General features: G+C 43.9%; 1 protein-coding gene across 2 annotated transcripts in view; it reads right to left on the reverse strand.

Annotated features, from left to right (window-relative positions):
• TLN2 (talin 2) overlaps positions 1–21,252 on the reverse strand; it is a 237,705-nt gene extending 216,453 nt beyond the window's left edge. For both annotated transcript variants that reach the window (XM_083183520.1, XM_083183519.1), the window contains exon 1: positions 21,117–21,252. The gene's annotated coding sequence lies outside the window, so the exon portion shown is untranslated. The remainder of the gene's footprint in view (positions 1–21,116) is intronic.
• Positions 21,253–22,095: the final 843 nt, after the last annotated feature.

A 22,095-nucleotide genomic window follows, 5' to 3' on the forward strand; every position in this document is an offset into this window, starting at 1 on the left:
GATGTAGACAGGCTGAAGGCTTGTGCGTTTCATTTTGGTGCGCTTTTGGAATTCTCATAACCCATTAATATTGTAACAATGCTAACATCATGTCCTTCCAACTCGACCACTCCACCTGCACGGATCATTAGCTCCCATTCACTATTACAGGACTTTCATCGGGCTGCTCCCATCCTATGTAATGCCCTTCCACGCACAATAAGACTCTCCACTAGCCTCCAAACTTTCAAGCGTTCCCTGAAAACTCACCTCTTCAGGCAAGCCTATCATATTTAAGTTCTACACGCATAACCCTCTGAGGCACTTATGGCTAGGGCCTCTTTTTATTTCTTTCTTTGATTTGCACTTTTGAGCACTTCACGTTTTTCGTTAGTTTGTCACGTTTTTTTGATTTGGGTAGTGCGGCTGTCCCTAACGGGCCTTCCGTTCCCCAAACGTGACTGGGACTCTTCACCTTTTGGGGAGTGTCCTGGTCCCCTCGAGAGCAACCCCGAGCTGCAAGGCAGAGGGAAGCCTATGCGGGTCTCTCCAAACCTTCGGGAGCGGAGGACCCACCGTCCAAAATCCTTCCGGGGGTGGAGGAAACGCGGGTCTCTCTGAGCTTCGGCGAAGAGGACCCACCGATCCCTTTTTTCCCTTCCTCGGCCTTATGGTTGAGGGGGGTTAGGGGAACCATGGGGCCTTTCTCCTTTGGGAGAGGGTCCACACGTTCGTACGGCTGCCCCCTTTGCACGTGTTTAGGCACAGCACTGGTGGTGGTGGGAGCACACCTCGGGCTCCCTGAGTTTCTTCAAACTTATGTATTATATAGCTTCCCTTCTGGACTTGCAAACTTGGTGGGACTACTATGCTATTACTGGTATCAGTCCTTGTGTTTCCCTCCTATGTCCCTATAGATTGTAAGCTTGCAGCAGGGCCCTCTAACCTCCAAGTCTGTCTGTTGTTACCCAGTTTGTTTTATCACTGTCTACAATTGTAAAGCGCAATGGAAAAAAACTAAAAAAAATAAAAGGTGCATTTTGTTTAACATACATGTAATTGCAAAATGCAGCCAGCTTGGCAAGGCTTCACACGGATAGCAGGAAATGTTAAAATGTGGGAAATCCTAGAGTGAACACTATTATATACATTCAAATAAAAATGTTGTTTAAAAAAAAAAACACAAAAAAAAACTATATTTTTTATAAAAAAAAGGTACACATTACAGGTCATTATGATAAATAAAAATGTTTACTTGCCAATTTTCACACCTATTTTGACAAATTCCCTGGCACTCAAAGGGTTAATGTGTAATGGTCAGAGGTTTCCAGACACTCAGCCAATCAGATACAAAACAGGTGTATACTTATTTTCCTTGTAGTCAGCAGGCACACCCCTTTCAAACCCGTCCTGCCTAACATTGAGGAGCCATAAGCATAAAACAGGTCTCAGGGCAGTATTCAATGAAAAAGTTCTCCGTGCATGGAGAGCGTTTTATTTCGCTCTCCATGCACTCTCCGTGTTCCGGAGGGCTCTCTGCCACTCCTGCTCCCTCTATTCAATGTGGCTGATGCTCTCCGCCACTCGCGGAGAGTCTTAACCCCTGCAGGGAGCAGGGAGCTTTCAGGGAGCCGGAAGCAGCCAGAGAGATTAAAGTCTCCCTGGCTGCTCCAGAGGACTGTGGAGGGGAGGGGGGCTCTCCAGGACCCAGGCTGCACCCCCCTATAGCCAGCGGGGGACCCAGTATTCACTGCACCCGTTTGTGCATAGTTACGTTCGGGTGCAGTGAATATATGAATATCTAATGAGCGGCTCGAGCGCTCCGGCCCCCTGCTGGCTGCACTGTGTAAAAAAAAAAAAAAAAATTAATTTTTTTTTTTTTTATTAAATATATATTCATGTGCTATAAGCACATGAATAAAAATAACATGCCCCTTCACAGACAAAAAAAACTGATTTTTTGACACCAAAATTTCTTAAAAAAAACTTTTAGTTTAAAAGTTCACATTCCAGCTCTCCATCAAAAGATGGAGAATTGCTACACGGAGAGACACGGAGAAAGTCACTTAGAAAGACGGAGAACATTTCACATTGAATAGGGTTGCTCGCTTTTGGAGAGCAAAATGCTCCGTCCAAGGCGAACAAAGCACAAGTTCTCCACAAAACACGGAGAACTTTTCTCATTGAATACTGCCCTCAGACTGAATGAATAAGAAACAGCAAAAAATGTGTCCTCTCTAAATAAAATAAAAGTTATTAAAGGTCTAAAAAAAAAAGTTATATGTCAAGTCAACAAGGTCAGGAAAATTAAATACCACTACAAAAACAATAAACTTCTTTGTTAGCAGCAATCAATAGAATCATTTTATTCCTAATTATTTACTATTATGTTAAAAACATATGTAATTGGGATTGTGCTATGTTTTGCTTACACTTGATATGCACAACACTGAGTTAATACTTTGAGAAGCACTAACATCAGCCAGCAAAGAGTAGAGGCTGCTGATCTGTTGTCCGTAACCATGACAACCACTGGCCCAAACTTCTAAACTTTTAAAACAGCAGAGGGAAGGATTTTAAAATTGTTATTGTTAAGGATTACAAATTATGATCTGGGAAACAGGTAAAAATGCGCCTCTATACTTTCTCACGTTGCACATCCTTCACCAACTTTGTAAGTATTGGCTTTATTTATGTGCGAAAAGATGCAAAGTTCTGGTAATGAAAATGAAGGTTAATGCCCGTACTAAATGTGTTTCAGTATGCGTTGTCTAATAGATGCAATTTTACTTCTACAACCTGTCACAGTCACAGCTCAAAGTAATGCAGGAGAAAAGTTTATAATGCAGGACACGCATTATAAACTGCTAAACATAGCAGTGATACTTTAGGACACAATGGTAGGATCACCAACATCGAAGTAAAAAAGGTCTAGCTGTGAGCTAGCCTCAAAGCAGCGGTGTACTGTGGTACAACTGTGTGCAATACAGGACAATAATAGGTCTGCACTGAATTATTAGCATTATATAAAAAGGCACCACAAGGGATCCACAGAACATATAAAAATCAACACAGTGAATAAAGATGCATACAAATTATGCAATAATAGTTAACAATATGCACAATAACAATATCATTAAGGCTATTATCATGCATATCGGGTAGGTTTATGCACTATGGGGGTTATTTTAATTTCCACGCTCCCCTGCGTAGACTAGTAGGGGAGCGATTTTTTGTGACTGCGCATAGTAATTTAAGCGCATGTGCAGCCACAGTGAATTATTTGCTGGGTGCTCGCACACAATAGTGCAGGTGTGGGGCGGCAGGCCAAAGGATGCACCCATGGGAACGTCCAGCATTTCATGAGCATTCTCATGAAAACACTGGGCGTTCATGGTAATTCCCCAATGACACGGGTGCCCCCCGCATCATCCGGGAAGCGGATGGGCAGCTGACATACTCTGACATCAGCTGCCCATCCACTTTGCGCACAGGGCGCCTGCAGATCTAAAACACCACAGAGGTGTCTCAGATCTGCGAGCGCTTGCAAAATCATTCGATAGTCGGCGACCATCTAATGATTTTGACCCCGCACGCAAGGCTGCGAATGGATGTTTATGCAAAACATCCATTTGCATGCCTGCTGGGGATTACGGTGTGCGAACGGGGCCTGTGGGTTGTTATGGACCTCCTCGCTTGTCTGTACATGCTGTCAAATTCTGACTGACTGTCTCGTTAGCGTCAGCATGCTCCTGGATGTTGTCGCGGAACTACATCATTCAGTGTGTATGAACTATATAAATGTGTCCTGGAGTACAGGCAGTTAAACAGGAAGATTGTTAAAAATATTGTTCAGTAATGATACTGTGTAATATGTACGCACCAAAACAGTACAAGCACATAATAAATAAAGATAATTGTGAGAGAACACTGAAATAATTAGGGTAGAAACCTAGGTGCCATTGAAAGGAGAAAACATTTTATTATATGTATATATTTTGGATTGATGCGTATGTACAATATATCCAGTTGCTTCTACATCACCTGCCAATCAGTTAGCAGCTTTAAGTGCTGCATTTGTGAATTATTAATAAGCAATGTTGCACAGTAGCGGGAACAGTGCCCTCTCTGCAATTACAGATAAATAGAATATTGGAATCCCACCAGATCTTAAACTGTGACTTCATACCCAATTAAAGACACAGTTCTAATAACAGCATTGTACAGCTATGGATGAAAACATGTTAAAACGCTTTTATTCACAAATACCAAAAACATGTTTCAATATGTAGTGAAAATAATACTAAACCTCTCCCCCCGAGTTATAGCATTTGTTTAAGAATACATAATATGCTATAAATTAAATGGACTTCAAAATACTCAATTTCCCTAGGGCCACACTTTTTATTCTTACACTAGTCTATCAGTTACTCAGGGTAATCCATCAAAAATTAGAGAGGTTTCTGCATCTATTATTCTGAGGGCTCGAGATGGCATTCGGGACATTAATGCAGTAATACCACTTTTACACAACCAACAGCCAGGTCGTAGCAAGGATTTTGTATCAGGCTGTGACCCAGCTTGTGGTACAAAAACAAAGGTAGCAGCGCTACAAAATTATGTATATAAACGAGTAAATCAATGAAAATAGTATTTAATAACAAATAATAAAAATGACAATAAAACAGCAAATATCGAGGTAAAGAAAGACCATGGATTCATCATATCATTTCATCATATGCTCCAAAACAGCGGTTTTCAACTCTACTCTTCCAAATCTTTCTGGATATCTATTGATGCACAGGTGTATTGCATCTTTTACGCTGGGTCAATAGTTGTCCCCTTTTTTTTCCCACAGACACAATCCTGATAACATAACCTGTTGGGAGAACTAAAGGATTGCATACACTAATGGGGCCTACTACACATGCCGCAATTTCAGGGCATTTTATAAGGGATCTCATTAGATCGCTTTGAAAATGACCCTACATCACTCCGTGTGTATGGGCTATAGTGATGCCCGGCCCTGACGAGTAGGGCTGTAGCATCACTATCGCTATGGCCCCCCACACAGGAGAGATGTAGAGGCATTTTTTAAGGCATCTAGTGAGATCCCTTAGAAAATGCCTCTAAATCACTATGTGTTTAGACCCCATAAGTCATTATAAAGCAAACCTGCATGGGACAAGAATATCACGGCATGAATGTAAAAACGGGTCTGCATGTGGAGCAGGAAACCATTCAGTTAAACACTGCCATAGTAAAGTCATTGACTCATGGCTATTTTTAAAAGTGTTAACCTAGGAAAAAAGCTTGGATCAACATACCTAGCATTGTCTGCGATTCAAACATTAGATGGGAATTTAGCTCCAGGGTGAGTGCTATTCAGTAAATTCCGGTAATGCCCATTTTTCGGGCAAAAATGTACAGGATTAGCTGCTTCTCCCATACTAAGAGCCAGGTATATGAAGCCCAACGTAATGTGATTTTCTGCTAGCACCCCAGGAGGGTGGGACACACAATCTGCAATAAGTGCCGCTTCAGGGCTGCTCGCAGGATTTAAATAGCTCTTGGGCTAAATTCCCCTGTTATAATTGAATCACTCCACTGGAAAGCTAAAGCTTAGAGAAAATAAAATACCATTTACTTCCAGCTGTTAAGTGACACATTGATATTAGTATCTACATATGACAGATTAGTAAGCTACAGAAAGAAAACTGGCCACAAGACACTACCATTTGGGAATACTAATGTGGGTAATCTGGCCATACAAATCAGTTCTCTCTCACAGACTTGTTCAGGCTGATTGCACACAGTCACAAATTTAGATTTAATTTCCTTAGATTCGGCTTAAACACAAGTTAACACTAGAATCTTTGCTCCACTGATGGTCCTGAAGGGCTCCGCCATCATTGCTCACAAGCTGCACAGGTAACAACTTTAACACTAAAAGAAAACAAACCTATTTATATACTTTTAAGAAAGAATCTCAAAAACAATATATCTGGCGCAGCCCTTGCGATATGTCCACCAATGCTTGCCAGTCGTACATAGGGCTGGGTAAGCATTGCCAGTTGATACCAGGTGAGTAAGTACAAAAACATGTGTATGGGGAAACAAAAATGCTACTACAGAAAGACATCAATTATTTAGCATAGAAAAAAAAACAGAATGGCTATATTGGTATAATGGGGTCAAACTAAATGGATGTATGTGTGATGACAAATGACAAGGTAGCAAAACAAGCTACTGTACATATTAAACATATTTAATATAACAATATAGAAGTACACCCTTGGGAGTGATAAAGATGGCTTATAAAAATCAATTGCAACAAGTTGCAAATGTAAAACCTAACAAAATGAATAGTAGTAGAAGTCAGTGGCAGCTCCTGCCTGATTGTAGGAGGGGGTACAATGCTGCCCCGTATCACTGATCACCTGCTGCTCCCACTACCGTGGTCCCGATGCCTATATAGTGTAGACAACAGGCAAAAGAAAAAGTGCATGCACATACCCCAGGTTCTATGGGCTGCTTCCGCTGCAGCCCATAGCAGCCCGGAAGGAGGGAACACCTCCTAAATGGACTGCCTTGGGTGACTGGCAGATTGGACTTTCAATAGGAAGTTACTTCCGGTTACAGTGAAGACAGTGCAGTCTCACGGACTGCATCTGGCTTTAATGCAATGATGGATTTTACCTGGGAGGGCTGCATAGTAAAAAAAAACACCACTGGTAGTAGTGCAATGTATATGAAATGCACAGCCACTGTAGTAATGTCACCGGCAAAGGCTACAGTTTCTAGTCTAGGATAGCCATTTAAAGCAATAACAAAAACGCTAAACAAAGCTGGTTTAGCATTGATTTCTGTGGCTACTTTAAATATATTGGTGAAAACTGGCAATCAAAACAATACTAATCAAGCACAGACTAGACAAAGATACATTTTTTTGTAAAGGATTTACAGACTGCAGTGGTTTTTCATTATATATTTTAAGAATCAAATTACATGAAATGTCCAAGATTTGTACTAAAAAAGAAATGACGGGGTCTCTTTGTTTGTTACATAAGAAAGGTAAAAGTTAGACCATGCTCTGTGGTTGACAAGGAACCAGCTACTTTGAAAAGCACAGAAAAACCAGACACCCCACTAGGATAAAATTAGATGTGGCGTCTCAGAAGCAAAACATTTCATCCTCTCACCTTTCACACTAGACCCGACTCGCTGGACATTGTCGATTACTCCCTCCTGTGTGGAAACTGAAGAGGAAAGGGATTAAGCCACAGACAGCCTCCTACCAACTAGTACCAAAACTGACAATTAGATCCAATATAACATGCACACATATAGTACTATACTCAAATACATGCAATCCTTCGGGACACTAGGAATAATGTTTATTACAGAGAAATATACATACACACACACACACAAATAATAATAATATTAAAAGATTGGGCGCAATTAATCATTTGAATTCACCCAAATGACTGTTTCAACCTACATATGAAAATTATCATTATCACCTATTTGGTATGATTGATTAATCATACACCCTATAAAATCCCTGATTTTGCGCAAGTGTACCTAGAAGAATTTATGCAGTTTTGAAGGCAAAGAATGGTCACACCAAGAATTGATTTGATCAAGATTTTTCTCCTATTCATCTGTCCATTCACTTTGCATTTTGGTAATTAATAGAAATAAAGAATTCTGAATTGACAAAAAAAATTCCGCATCTGCCTAAGCCTGGGTGCACACTATATGCAGTCAACATTATCATTAACGATTTACCTTGAACTCTCCGAAGCTCCAGAATCAACTATATAATGCATACACACTGAACAACTAATAACCATAAAGAGAATCATTTTTGGTATAGCTAAATACACAACTACAGATTTATATTTCCAATCTGTCTGGTGGGAACAAAAATCTGGCAATGTATGGTAGCAAATGACAAGCCATGGAAATCGAATAAAGACATTTGTTTGAATACATTTGTTACATCAGACAGCTATACCCAATTTATCTAAATGATTATTGCGTGCTTCTCAGCATTTGGGAGCAAATACTTGGATTGTCCCTTGACCTCATACATTACCAGATCTTTGTTTTCACCAGACAGATATTAGACAGATTAAGTAAAGCTGGTCATACATTAAAACGACCAGCAATTTCCCCTGGACTAATGATTTGTTGCATAATTGACACGCGACATGCAAATGATCCATCTTACGATCCAGCTGCCACATACGATCATTCATATGCATCACAGTGTCCAGAAAAATGCCAGTCAAATGACACAGATTGTACCATCAAACGACCGATCGCATGTGCAAAAGCCCACTCACGATCAGCACCCTATCACAACTGATCAGAAGTTCAGCACGTATGATCTGAAGATCGACCTCTTGACCCACAGATCTTACTGAAATACTTGATGTGCACATAATCGATCCAGCGAAATCGTGCGTTTGGGCCTGATATCTTTCGGATGTATGGCCAGCTTAAGTGTGTATCCAGCTTTAAGCTGGCCATACAAATTGAGCCATCTAACCTGCCTATGGCATTTGGCACACCAACTAGCCACAGCGCTCCTAGTCACGCCACTGCGTTAGACGTCTACAGATTTATTGTCCGATCAGCCTGTTAGAACAAAAATCTGGTAACTTTTGGGAGCAAATGAAAGTTGACCATTTGCTTTGAAATGCTGGAAAACTGACAAAAACGATCAGAGATTACCAGGTTTTTGTTCCAACCAGCCAGACTGCACAAAAAAATCTTTAGGTGTATGTCCAGCTTTAGCCTAAAGGTGTGTACACAGGACTTGGATCTGCTTGGGTGCTTGCATCGGCTTGTGCATAGGCAATGAGCGACGGAGTGGGGCATTAACAACCCTCGGTAACATGCATTAGTCATCAGCAGGTGTGTACATACTGAGCGATATCTCATAAGGTCAAAAGTGAGAAATATTGCTCGTTATATCACCCAGTGTGTACAAGGCTTAAATAAATGATGAGGGCCGTGTGAATTTTCACCCCAACATGGGACCTAGTCTAGCATAAGCAATATATTCTATTGGGAGCAGCGTCTTTGGAAGTATCAGAATAAAAAGGTCCTATTTTAATTTATGTGACAGCCTGGAAAAAAAAAAAACCTTGATCACTACTGAGGCACAGTCTGGTCTGATTCAGCATGTACTGGATAATAATAGACACTGATACCAAGATGTCAGCAATTGAGTACAAAAAGTCACTGCACAGTTGATCATACATACAGTATAGACAGATACTAATAATGACCTGCTCACATTAATAAATGTAGCTGCTTACAATTAAAACACAGGGGACATGTATCAAGCCATGGAGAGAGAAAGTAGCTACCCAAAGGAAACAGATTCTCTTTTTTCAAAGACTGTGCTTTGATACTGTAATGTCCCTTTCCCACTGCAGGCCTTAAACGGTAAATTGCCATTTTTTTCCCCATTTCTAAACGTTTAAGGCTGCAGTGGGAAAGCACCAGAGTTGATTTACCGGTTAAAGTTAACTCGGTTGTCACATCCACCATGGCATTTACCCAAAACCCCTGTGCTGTACTCAGCCCTAGGCTCTCTAGCTCAGGGCTTGACAAATCTTTCTAAAATCTAGGAGCCAGGACAAAAGTTTGGGAGCCAAAATAAATTTGCCCCCCCCAAGCAGCTACAAGTAAGCTGGGTACAATCCTATGTCCCATCACCTGCTTACTGCTGGCCAATAAACTGCTTAAAGTTCCTGCAGCCTTCGAGATCGAGAGGTCTCATCTTATGTACTTTTGCTGGTTAGTGAGGGAGAAGGGGGAGAGGGCAGCGCTGCCGCTGCTCAGGCAGGAGGGGGAGACAGGCAGTGCTGGTTAGTGAGGATGGAGGGGGAATAGGCAGCGCTGCTCAGTCAGAGGGGGGGGGGGAGGGGAGTCGGGCAGCGCTGGCGCTGGTTAGCGAAGGAGAAGGGGGAGAGGGCAGCGCTGCCGCTGCTCAGTCAGGGGGGGGGGGGGAGAGAGAAGGGGAGTAGTGCGGCGCTGGCGCGCGAGGGAGAAGGGGGAGAGGGCAGCGCTGCCGCTGCTCAGTCAGGGGGGGGGTGGGGAGTCGGGCAGCGCTGGCGCGGGTTAGCGAGGGAGAAGGGTAATCGGGCACCGCCCACGACCAGATTCTGCTTCCTCCCTCCCTGCAAAAAAATCTGGTCGCCAGGAAGCAGAATCTGGTCGCCATGGCGACCTGGCCCCCGGGATTTGTCGAGCCCTGCTCTAGCTGCACTTATAGAACCATGGCGCTCACCTCTGCTTGTGTCCCTGGCTCCGGTGGGATACATGTGGCCGCACTGTCACTGCGGGGTGCTCTGGTCCTATGCAGGGTATGAGTGGCGTGCCGCCATGTGCGTTTGTGCCTGGTTAGCTCTCTGACTGAATGCCGGCGTTGCGCAGCTGCGTACAATCCAGGCCAGCTGAAATCTGTTGCCCTCACTGGCGGGCGCCATCTTGTTGGTTACCTCAGCCTCTCCTGTGCGGCTCCGCCTCCCCTGTCAGATTGCCTGACCTATCGCCGCACAGTTCACCTGTTAAGTACTGACTGGCCAGGATAGACCGGCAGTCAGTACAATGATGTCGATCCCTCAGCATCATTGCTCCAGCCTGGCTCTGTAGCTGTCCGCTACAATCCTGAGCGTACTCTTGGAAGGTCTCCTGCTGATCGTCAACTGCTTCAAGTGCCACAGACTCCATTACCGCAAAAGAGGACCTAGGCAAGGTTAGCCCTCCCAAGGGGTCTCACCTTGCTTTACATCCCGACGGTTACTTCCACGGTCACTTCTGTCTGCAGCTACGATCTCACTCAGCAAGGACAAGCCTTCTTCATTCACCCTCTTCATTATTCATTTATCTTCCAATTTTCAAGCCGCTCATCCAATCCTCGATCCAATCATCCTATCTTCAACCCAATCATCCAATCTTCAACCCAATCGTCAATCCAATCATTCAATCCTCAATCCAATCTTCAACCCAATTGTCAATCTTCAATTATCCAATCCGATCCTTTTATTTATTCTTCCACTCTTCAAGCAATATTACAATATTCTTTCAAGTATCAAGCATCATCATCTTCTGCAATAACATATTGGACTATTGTCTCTATATTTGCATATCTGCCATATATCTTTTGTGCCATCAGTATCATTGTCTTGCAATACCTTATTAAATCAACTTCATTTTATCTCATTTGTTTCACTCCATTCTGTTGTGGATACAACCCCAATACGTTAAAGCACCAAGCCTACGTTACTCTGCAGCTGGTGCTTCTAAGAGCGTGACACCGGTATTTCAACCCGTTTAAAAAGCAGTGTTTTAAAAGTTTCAAAGCCGTTTTTTCTGCAATGAGAATGGCTCTGAAACGGTATTCAAGATCCTACACTAGTCTTCCCCCTCCTCTGGTACCTGTACTGCCCCCCCCCCCCTACCTGCCAGCTGGTACCCTCACTTCCCCCCCTGCCCTGGTACCCCCTGCCCTGGTAGCTTGCACCCCCCCCCCTCCCCTGGTACCTTGCATCCAGGCAGCATGGTAGGCAGCGGGCATTCAAGGGCTCCTAGTCGGCAGGTCCCAAACTGATTGCTGAAAGCATCATGCAGGAGGAGGCTGGTGCACAGACAGCGGGGGCACTGGGGATCCGGGCAGCGCGTCCGTGCTCAGGAGGAGGACGGGGAGGAAGGTCCATTAGGAGATTGTCATTTCATCGGCGGGGTTCCCTGCCACGAATGGGAAATAGCAGAGCCGTTCATTAAATATGCACATATTTAATTAGTGACTCATTGGATATGCACATATCTAATGAGCAATACTTAAATATGCGCATATTTAATGAACGGCTCTGCTATTTCCCATTCGTGGCAGGAAACCCCGCCGATGAAATGACAATCTCCTAATGGACCTTCCTCCGTGTACTCCTCCTGAGCACGGACGCGCTGCCCGGATCCCCAGTGCCCCCGTTGTCTGTGCACCAGCCTCCTCCTGCATGATGCTTACAGCAATTAGTCTGGGACCTGCCTACTAGGAGCCCTTGAATGCCCGCTGCCTACCATGCTGCCCCGCTGCAAGGTAAAAGGGGAGGGGGGGGGGGAGCAAGCTACCAGGGCAGGGGGGGAGGGGGGTACCAGGGCAGGGGGGAGAAGCGAAGGTACCAGCTGGCAGGTATGGGGGGGGGGCAGGACAGGTACCAGGGGACACGAGGGGTTTAAACGGTATTACTGCAATGTGGATGGTACTTAAACGGTAATCTACTGCAAAGCTAATACCGTTTTAAACACCGTTTAAAAATACCAGTTCTTTAAACTGCTTGGCAGTGGGAAAGCGGCATTAAAGACATATAAAAACTCCAAGACTTGATACATCTCCTCTAGGGATAGTATTAACAATACAAAAAAAGGGGGGGGGGGGAATTACTTTCCAATCGGAGGGCAAAATGAACACTTATGATCAGTCTGCAGTGTAAAATAATACAGTGTAATTAGACACAATAGCTCACATCAAATGAGCCCCATTAAAGGACAAATATCCCGAACAGCATCTGTCTGGCACCAGGGCCGTATTAAGCCTTCGGGGGGCCCGGGGCACTTTAGACAGGGTTCCCCTCACACTTGTCATTACTGGTCACAAACTGCACAGGAGAATATTACACTGTCAAAACACAGAGTAAACTTGGTCAATGGGTAACTGGAGTGGGGGGGGGGGATTAATAAAAAAAAAACATACATACATATATAACCACATGAAAAGCCCGTGTTTGTCCCTCTGTACCTCACTCTGTAGGAGCCCTGACAGGCACAGTGCTGCCTCTGATTAAAAACCCTCCCATGTCAAGGCTGCTGCTGCTGCTATCCTCCATGGGCCTGAGAAGCATATGATGAGCTCCAACAAGCAGAGCTCAGCACCAGCCTCTCAGCCTCTGACCTCTTGTGCGAAGTCTCATGGGACTTAGTCAATTCCTAGTAATGCACTGCAAATTTGTGCAGTCAGTGTGTCTTGGCTCCCGATGCTCAGCACCATTAATCATTGTCACATTGGGAGATAAGTGAAGCTTCAGCACTACCCCACTCTCATGCTCAAAACCTTTAGCTAAAAAATAAATAAAAAGTTTTGAAAAATACATTCCAACCACAGGGGGGCCCTAGATAGAGGGGGGCCAGGGATACTGACCCCTAGTGCCCCCCACCCCTAAATCCAGCCCTGTCTGGCACTAAAAGGAATTCAACTAAATTTTTACACAGTTTAGATCAAAATGCCAGGGCGCATATGGGATTTTGTAGACAGATGCGACCTGGCTAAAACCAGTGGTGGCAGGACTTGGATTGCTAATATCACTGCTCACATGAACAATTGGAGATCAGATCATCTCCCGGTGTTGGGTCTTCCTATGCTGTAAATGGATCCCGGTTCAAACTGACCCTGTTTACCCATCCGGCTCGCTAGCAGGGTTGGATTCCTCGGCTATTGGACCCAGGTTGAACAGGTTCCTCTGCCAGAAAATCAGGGTTCACATGCAATAATCTGGGATTTTTTTAGATCATCAGTGAAAAACTGGTACTAGATGCTCAGCGCTTCAGATCTAGTAAGGACTTGCTGAGATCTTTTCATTGATTCCTGCTTTATTACTAAAGCATAAAGTTACATATGTGCAATATTACATAACACTTAAGTACAAATTGCAACAACTCTGCAAATGTCAGCACAATTTTAGCAGAACTACTCAGCAGAAAAATAAAGATTATTGACTAAGTAGAAAGGCTTTTTGAGATTACATACACGCAACTCAATCACTCTACAAATGAACAGTACATACGTGTATTTTTCCTTCCATCTTACAGCGCGTGCGCTGCAGTGCAGTTACAATGTTTCTTGATTCATTTCAGTGTATCAAACATGCCTTAGCACAGCTGAAAATTTAATTTTATCTTAATAGGTATGTTTCACAAATGCAATGAAATGCGGTCAAAAAAAGCTGATTAATATAATGTATACAGGTTGAGTATCCGGTATCCGGACATCCCTTATCCGAATTATTCCAAAAACCGTGGTTTTTGGAATCATTCGATTTTTTTTTTTTTTTAACCCCCTAACCCTCTTTTTATACTTACCAAGTCCCCGGGCGTCCACAGCAGGCCTCCGGCATCTTCTCCAGGGTCTCCAGCGGTCCCAGGAATGCATTGCGCGAGTGTGCGCGCGCACACTCGCGCAATGCATTCCTGGGACCGCTGGAGACCAGGAGAAGATGCCGGAGGCCTGCTGTGGACGCCCGGGGACTGCGCGGATGCCGAGGGACGCCCGGGGACAGGTAAGTATGGCTGGAAAAAAATATTCCAAAAACCGGAAAATTCCCCTACCCGAAATGCTTGCGGTCCCGAGCATTTCGGATAGGGGATACTCAACCTGTATTTCCAAATGAGCTTCTCCTGAGCAAGAAACACCCTCATCACACCGATTACTGCAGGGCTAAAAACACAGGTTAAATACTCTGAATACATTGAAATAAAAGTAAACTTTTTCACATATGAATTTCTTTTACAATATGAAAATCTTATCGTTTATATTTACATGCACAAAGAAAATATTTTATTTAAACTCATTGAATTGCTCAAAAAGAAAAAAAAAACTGCTTTATATTGTATCTTGAGTCACGGTATTTATAAAACACTATAAAATCTTAAATAATTACCTTGGTTGAGCAATAATTTCCCAGACAAGTTTTATACTCACAACCATCAAAGTTTATTTATAAAGGTGCCAAACATTCCGCGGCACCATACAGGCAAAGAAACAATTATACACAATAAAATAATAAAACAGGAGACAGTGAGCATGGATGTCATGTGATAACAACTGAGCAGCAGGAAAGGACATGTAGAAGTGCTCAAGTGGGTTTAATCATATCATTTATCCTATGTGCAAATCATACACTTAAAAATAGCACTACCTGGGTACCCACCGCTTCTCAGCTACTACAGTCCGGTACAAAAAAAAAAACATTTAATTTTGTTACACAGGGTTTATATAACACCGGTGAGACTGTCAACTTGGCGGTAGTCACAGTTCAAATTGTCCTAAATGTGGTTCCTCGGAGGGTACTTTCTGACACCTACTATGGTCTTGCCCTCAGCATTGTTCTGGAACAGTGTGATCAATACCTTGGTAACTACAGTAGTCCCGTGTGATGCCCTCACACCCTTAGTGTGTACATTATCAGCACTCGATGACGAGGCACCTGATAGACGCTATGTTATTAACATGCGTGTTCTAGCTAAAGTTTGTATTGCCTGATTATGGATGGCGGCAGAGGCCCCAGTATTAAGGACTTAGATCTCTCTAGTAAATGATATAGTAGCTCATGGGAAATTAATTTACTTGGCTAGAAAGGTAGGAAAAAAAAGTATTTTGCTATTTGGGCCAAATGGCTGGATTCTCATTATTCCACTAAAAATCAAGCAGAGTCAAATGCGTCAGCTGGATTGGTGGCTGTAGCGTCTGGGTGAGAAGATTCAATTTAGTCATTGTTGATCTTCCCCTTTTCATGACACCAGTGCTTTCTAGCTCTAGCTATTGATTTGCAATTCAGTCAGGTGATGATATGGTTTTTCTTCTTGTATCAATACACAGTATAACTGACTGAGACCACACACACTGTTGTTGTTTTGTTACTGTATGTATTGTTTGTGTACCATGTTCCAATAAACTCAATAAAAACATGGAATTTAAACATAGAACTAAAGATAGGAAGCCTGCGAATGGGTAGATGCCAAAAGACAAATGTAAGGCACAGGAATACATTTACTTAAGTGCAGGTCAACAAAAATGGAGATGTTGCCAACAGCAACCAGTCATTTATTGAATACATTCTCAATAATGAGAGCTGGAATGTTACCGATTGCTATAGGCAACTGCTGCACTTCTGTAAACCTGCACTTTTATACCCCATTTTATTGAGCGTTTAAAAAAAAAAGGAACTGGTGACAGAGCAAAAATGTAATAGCTCTGATGGGTGCACACAAAAAATGGGGATGGGTCATAGGGTCGACAGTCAATAGGTCAACCACTATTAGTCCACAGTCAAAAAGGTTGACATGGTCAGAAGGTCAAAACAAGCAATAGGTTGGCATGGAAAAGGTCAATATTAGTTTTTCAGGTTTTGTTGTTGATATGGACAGCGTATAAATGTACCACATTTGCTCACCATGCTTTGGGCACTCTATTATATTCTCCCTCTATGTCCACTTTGATAGTGAAGTATTAAAAGGCAGTTTAAAAAAAAAAAAAAAAAAAAGCGCTAAACTCATGGAGACCTTTTTCCAAATCGACCTATTGCTTTTATCAACCTTTTTACGGTCAACCAAATTACAGTACTGTTGACCTATCAATCGAAACTCCCCAAAGAAATACTGAATTGCCCCCCTTACAGTCTACAGCAGAGGAGGGCAATAATGGTCTTGAGGGAGAAGGATGGCGGTGGTTGGACATAACCATCAATTACACAAGGAGTGTGAACTGTGGCTCTAAAAATAAAATTAGTCCAGTCCTAACCCAGGGATCTCCACACCCAGCATTCAACCTTAGACAACCTCCAGTGCTAGGGCAGGCAAGATAGGGCCAGAGGAGACTTGAATCAGTAGGATGGTGTACTCACCATAGTGTTAAGGTGATGAACAATGCTGCCTGACTGCACGCACTCTGTGTTAGCCCTTTCCTGCCATAGTGCATCCTTGACTCATAAACAGCAACAGCCCTCCAACCTCTAAGTCAGTTTGTAACTACCCAGTTTGTTTCTTCACGGTTTCCAATTGTAAAACGCAACGGAACCTCAGAATCAGCTTTATTGGCCAGGTATACTTGCATATACTAGGAATTTGATTTGGATTGCTGTGCAACAGTCGTTTAGGTAACAGGTAAACAGTGACAGTACAGATATACATACCACATACAGGTATATGCTAGATGTGCCCTGGGGATTGTAGAGGCGGTGAACATATATTCACTGAGCTGCACAGCACCTAGGCAGCCAACAGCGGCGCCACGGGTCGTTGCAACAGCTAGGTAGGTAACAGTTAAGCAGGGACAGTACAGTTTTAGGTTGCTATGCAGTGTGTGAGACAGGGGAGACAGGGGAGACATGGTAGTGAATATGGCTGAGTGGCCCAGTTCCTAGGCAGCCATTAGTGTTGCGCCACCTTGATCATGCTGCTCACAGGCAGCAGTAATAATAATAATTTTATTTATATAGCACTTTTCTTCCATAGGACTCAAAGTCACTTAAAATACATCATAAACATGGTACATTGAACAAATTGCATGAAGTTGAAAAACAGAGATAGTTGATGACACAGTAGAGAGCACAAGAAGCATACTGCGGGGTTAGGGCAGACATTTTGGGTAATAACTTCTAGGGGTTATATATTCCAATCATAAAAGGTACCAGGCGCAGCAGCCATCTTAAGCGGACAACATAGGATTACCTTGGGAGGAATAGGTCACGCCCAGAAGAGATAACACAAAATGGGTAATTTCAACGTCCCAATGCTAAGGGTAGTGTGCCAGCATAACCATCAGGTCCATGTGTTTTTCATCCCATCCACGGGCATACCAAATGAGGCAGCAATTGTTGTGAACTACTATAAAAACTCTGTACAGAGCTGTGTAATATGATAAGCATTGTATTAAAAAAAATGGACAAAATCCAGACATATTCCCTGGGTAAGTTTCCATAGTTATTGTGTAGTTTAACAACTTGTACATAATACCATCAACTATTGTTTTCACAGTGAAGTTTAGCAAGTCAGTTAGGCAGAGGGAAACAATGCAGAGAAACAAATAAGTAGTAGTACAGAACATGGCCTTATTTGTACATTCAACTATTGCCAAAGTGATACAATTCTAATGAAGCAAAACAACTAAATGTATCGGATAGCCTCCCCACTGTCCCACTTATAGAAGGACAGGTCCATCATCCCACCAGGCTCATGGAAAAGGGACCCTCACACTGCATGCACATGGCATCTGTTCACTGGGCAGGGAGAGGGTGGGAGTATGCCTGGGAGCGCTAGGCATGCCCCCAGAGTGATGAAATAGGGGCATGTCATAAGGCCAAGACCACTTTCTGTGAAGCACCAGGTCCCAGATTTGCACTGCAAAAATATGGTAAGGTATTCATAAAGTGCTTTATTTTCTCCAGTTCTTGAACAAGTCAATAATATCAGTCCCTGGCCCAGTGGAGCTTACAATCTATATTCCATAGACGAGCAGTTCTCAAACTGTGGGTCCTGGCCCCAAAGTGGGTTGACACCATCTCAGCATGGGGTGGCAAAACCATGTAACTAATGGAGCCTACACAGGGGGGCAAATTCAGTCCATTTTCTAAGCGACCCTTCAGCGCTCAGTATATAGGGGTGATAGTGATGTGCGACTCCATGCGTAGCTATCACTGGGCAATTAAGATACTGCATGCAGGAAAATTCTAGTCAGATCGCCAGTCAGGGCCAGTGTTCTCAAATGGAGAACACTGGACCTGACAGATCGCTCAGCACACAGCGCTGTGCAGTGCTGAGTGATTTAGCATCACTAAGATACCCCAGCACAGTCACCCAGTGTCTAGGTCAGGGATGGGGAACCTTCGGCCCTTCAGCTGTTGTTGAACTACACATCCCAGAATGCTTTGCTACATATTTTGCATGGCTAAATAGCAAAACTGTACCAGTACATGCTGGGATGTGTAGTTCAGCAACAGATGGAGGGGCGAAGGTTCCCCATCCCTAGTGTAGGCCCACACACTCAGGCTGAGAGAGATCTGTAATCTCTCAGCTAGATATCCAAGGAGTCTGCGAAATCAGTTGCATTGTCTGTTACATCAGACTCCTCGCATATTTTTGTGCCTCCGCAATGCTACTGTGCATGTGTGGTGACCATTCTGCAGTAACTTCCAGGCATCCTGTAATAATTTTTAATGTTTGTGTGGGTCCCAAAGCAAAAAAGTTTGAGAGCCCCTGCCCTAGTCACACACACAATATGGTTAGTTTCTTAATGCCCCCATACACTATGCGATTTGGTCCCGATTTCACCCGATTCAGATGGATCGGGCAGTGAAATCGGGCCAAATCGCATGCCCAGACACCCGGTCCGACCCGCATCGGATCGGAGTCGGGAGGTCGGATCGGCTGCACATAAGATTTGCTAAATCTTATGTGGAGCCGGGCAGGGGACGCTGGAGCAGGAGGCTGTGCTCCTGATAGGTGGAGGGAGCAGGGTGGCTGGGACGCTGCGGGGCGGATGCTGCTATTAGGGAAGAGGCAGCGGAGTGCGGACGCTGCGGGGGACAGAGGCGGCAGTAACAGGGAGCCGGGCAGGGGGAGCCGCCGGGAGCTGTCAGCGCTGAAAAAGAAAAAGCCCACACAATTAATGGGCAGCCTGTGATTGGCTGAGCGCTCTCTTAGCCAGTCAGCAATTGGCTGAGAGAGCGCTCAGCCAATCACAGGCTGCCCACTCATTGTATGGGCTTTTTTTTTTCTCAGCACTAACAGTGACAGCTCCCGCCTTCCCCTGCCCCGCTCTCCGTTACTATCACTGTCCCCCGCAGCGTCCCATGCACGCTGCCTCTGCCCTTCTAAGCAGCACGCCGCACTGCACCAGCAGCCCAACGTTAGAAATAGGATTTACTCCCGCCGCTACACCAGACCCTGCGGCGAGCGGGAGAATAGAAATAATCCTATTCAAAATCTGGGCTGACGCTGATTGGCTGAGAGCTCAGCCAATCAGCGGCCGCCCAGATTTTGAATAGGATTTATTTACTATGCTCCCGCCTACCGCCGATTGCCGCTGCTGACTCTCCGGTCCCCGCGGCGCCCCCTGCCACGGACCCTCTCCTCTCCCCCCCCCCCCCCTGCTACTCCCCAGGTTTACATGTGATAAATCGCATCCGATTTATCACATGTAAAAAAAATGGCACATCAAGTGCCAAATCTTATCAAGCTCCACCAGGGAAACTCAGGGGAAATCGGGGCTGACTTGTCCTTACGACAAGTCACCCTAGTGTATGGGGGCCTTTAGTCAGCAACCAATTACCCTACTGATAGGTTTTTTGAGTGTGGCAAGAAACCAGAGCTCTCCAAGGAAAGTTACACTACACAAAGAACATACAGGCACCGCACAAATCAGCAATGATCAAGAATTGAACTAATGACCTCAGTAATGTGAGGCGGTAATACTGACCAATATTTAAAAGTAAGTTAGATTTTTTTATAACAACTACATTTCTCGCGTCATAGCAGTGGCGGACAATCCACATAAACCAGAAAAGAAAACTAACTTTCTGAGATCAGTAGGAATACATCTGGCTACTAGATTTGTACACATTGCGACCTCACATAATTATGGCCACCCCTCGTGCTTCATCCGACTGTACTCTATTCTGTACTTATAGATGATTATAGGTTAATTAAAAAATATGAGGAACACCATGCTACTATAAGCCAATTACTGAGAACTAATTTGTGCATGTAAAATAGAGTTTCAGAGCTTGATGACGAAGGGACTTATAAATTGCTGGTATATAGTAGACAGCTATGTGTGTGTCATTGTACCATCAGTGCAAGCACAACACACAGCAGCCTATGCAAAGAATTATGAAGTACACAGATATAACCCTATGATATCATGTCAATAGACTCATGCCCTTGATATATGGTACCATATACTCTAACTAGTACTCCATCACGTTTCATTGAAAAGGTTGCAATCACGAATGTAATACTATGACATCAATGCAGACAGCATATTAGGTTAGCACATGGACAGTTCTACACATCTATAGGATATATTCTAATTGCACATCCCCATTGACATAACAGCTGCAGCTCTAGCAGTCCCGCATACGTTACATACATTACATGCAGCACATGTGGGGACAAGATATGCCCCTCAGTACACGCTGAGTATACATCCTATGGGATTCGCACGTCCATACTCCACACGTAGAGCTCCCACACATTCCTCCACACCCTGCATATTCCACTAGTGGAAATGCAACCCCAGGTACATTTAGCTGCAAATACGACTGATTAGCATTGCATTCACTTGCCTGGCCGTGATCCCTGCCGGACCCCGGGTCACTCCCTCTCCATCCTCAGCCTTCTCTCCGCCCGAAGCACTGCCCGACCCCCGGACTCTGTACACGCATGCGCGGGATAAGGAGGTGGGGGTGAGAGCACGGTGGTCACAACACGCAGCTGCATGATTGGCGGGCACTGGTGGGGTCCTGTTGGAATAGCAGCGGGCGCCATCTTGTGGCTGGCATGGCTTGATGTAGGTGATGCAGAATATGGCTGGATCATCATATAGCAGGAGAGCTATACAAATCTTGAAATTTGATAAAATTAAAGCCCTGTACGCATGCATCGATTTTTCCCGATTTTCGATTCGATTTCGCTTATAGAAGCAAAATTGAATCGAATCCTAAATCAAATGGTTTTTGTGTCGATCGACATTCGTTTCGATGCGCACTCCCGTTTTCACAACATCGAACAGAAAAATCTACTGTGCAGCCAAGGAAATATTGAATTTGATCTAGTAAAGCGAATGTGTACAATGTACCATGAATGTATATCGAATTCGATATCTAATGCAAAAGTACAGATCTAATGCCAAATCGAATGGAAAGATCTAATGCCAAATCTAATAGAAAATCGAATCTAAAGCTGGGTACACACACTTCGATTTGCTTTAGATTCGATGTTAGATTTGCTTTTCTATTAGATCATCCCATTCGATTTGGTATTAGATCTGTACTTTTCCATTCGATTCAATTTCACAATGTAGGCACAATGTACTCATTTGATTTACTGGATCGAACTCGAGATTCTATTTGACTTTGAGAAAACGGGAGCGCGTATCGAATCGAATGCAGATCGAAAGTGTCCTAAAAACCATTCGATGTGGATTAGATTTTGCTTCAATAAGCAAAATCGAATCGAAAACAGGGAAAAATCTAAGCATGTGTACACAGCTTAACATCGAATCAAAAGCAAATCGATGTGTGTGTGTGTGTGCGTACAGGGCTT

The sequence above is a fragment of the Crinia signifera genome, chromosome 4 (assembly GCF_055691185.1).
Source record: "Crinia signifera chromosome 4, ASM5569118v1, whole genome shotgun sequence".
Lineage (NCBI taxonomy): Eukaryota > Metazoa > Chordata > Amphibia > Anura > Myobatrachidae > Crinia > Crinia signifera.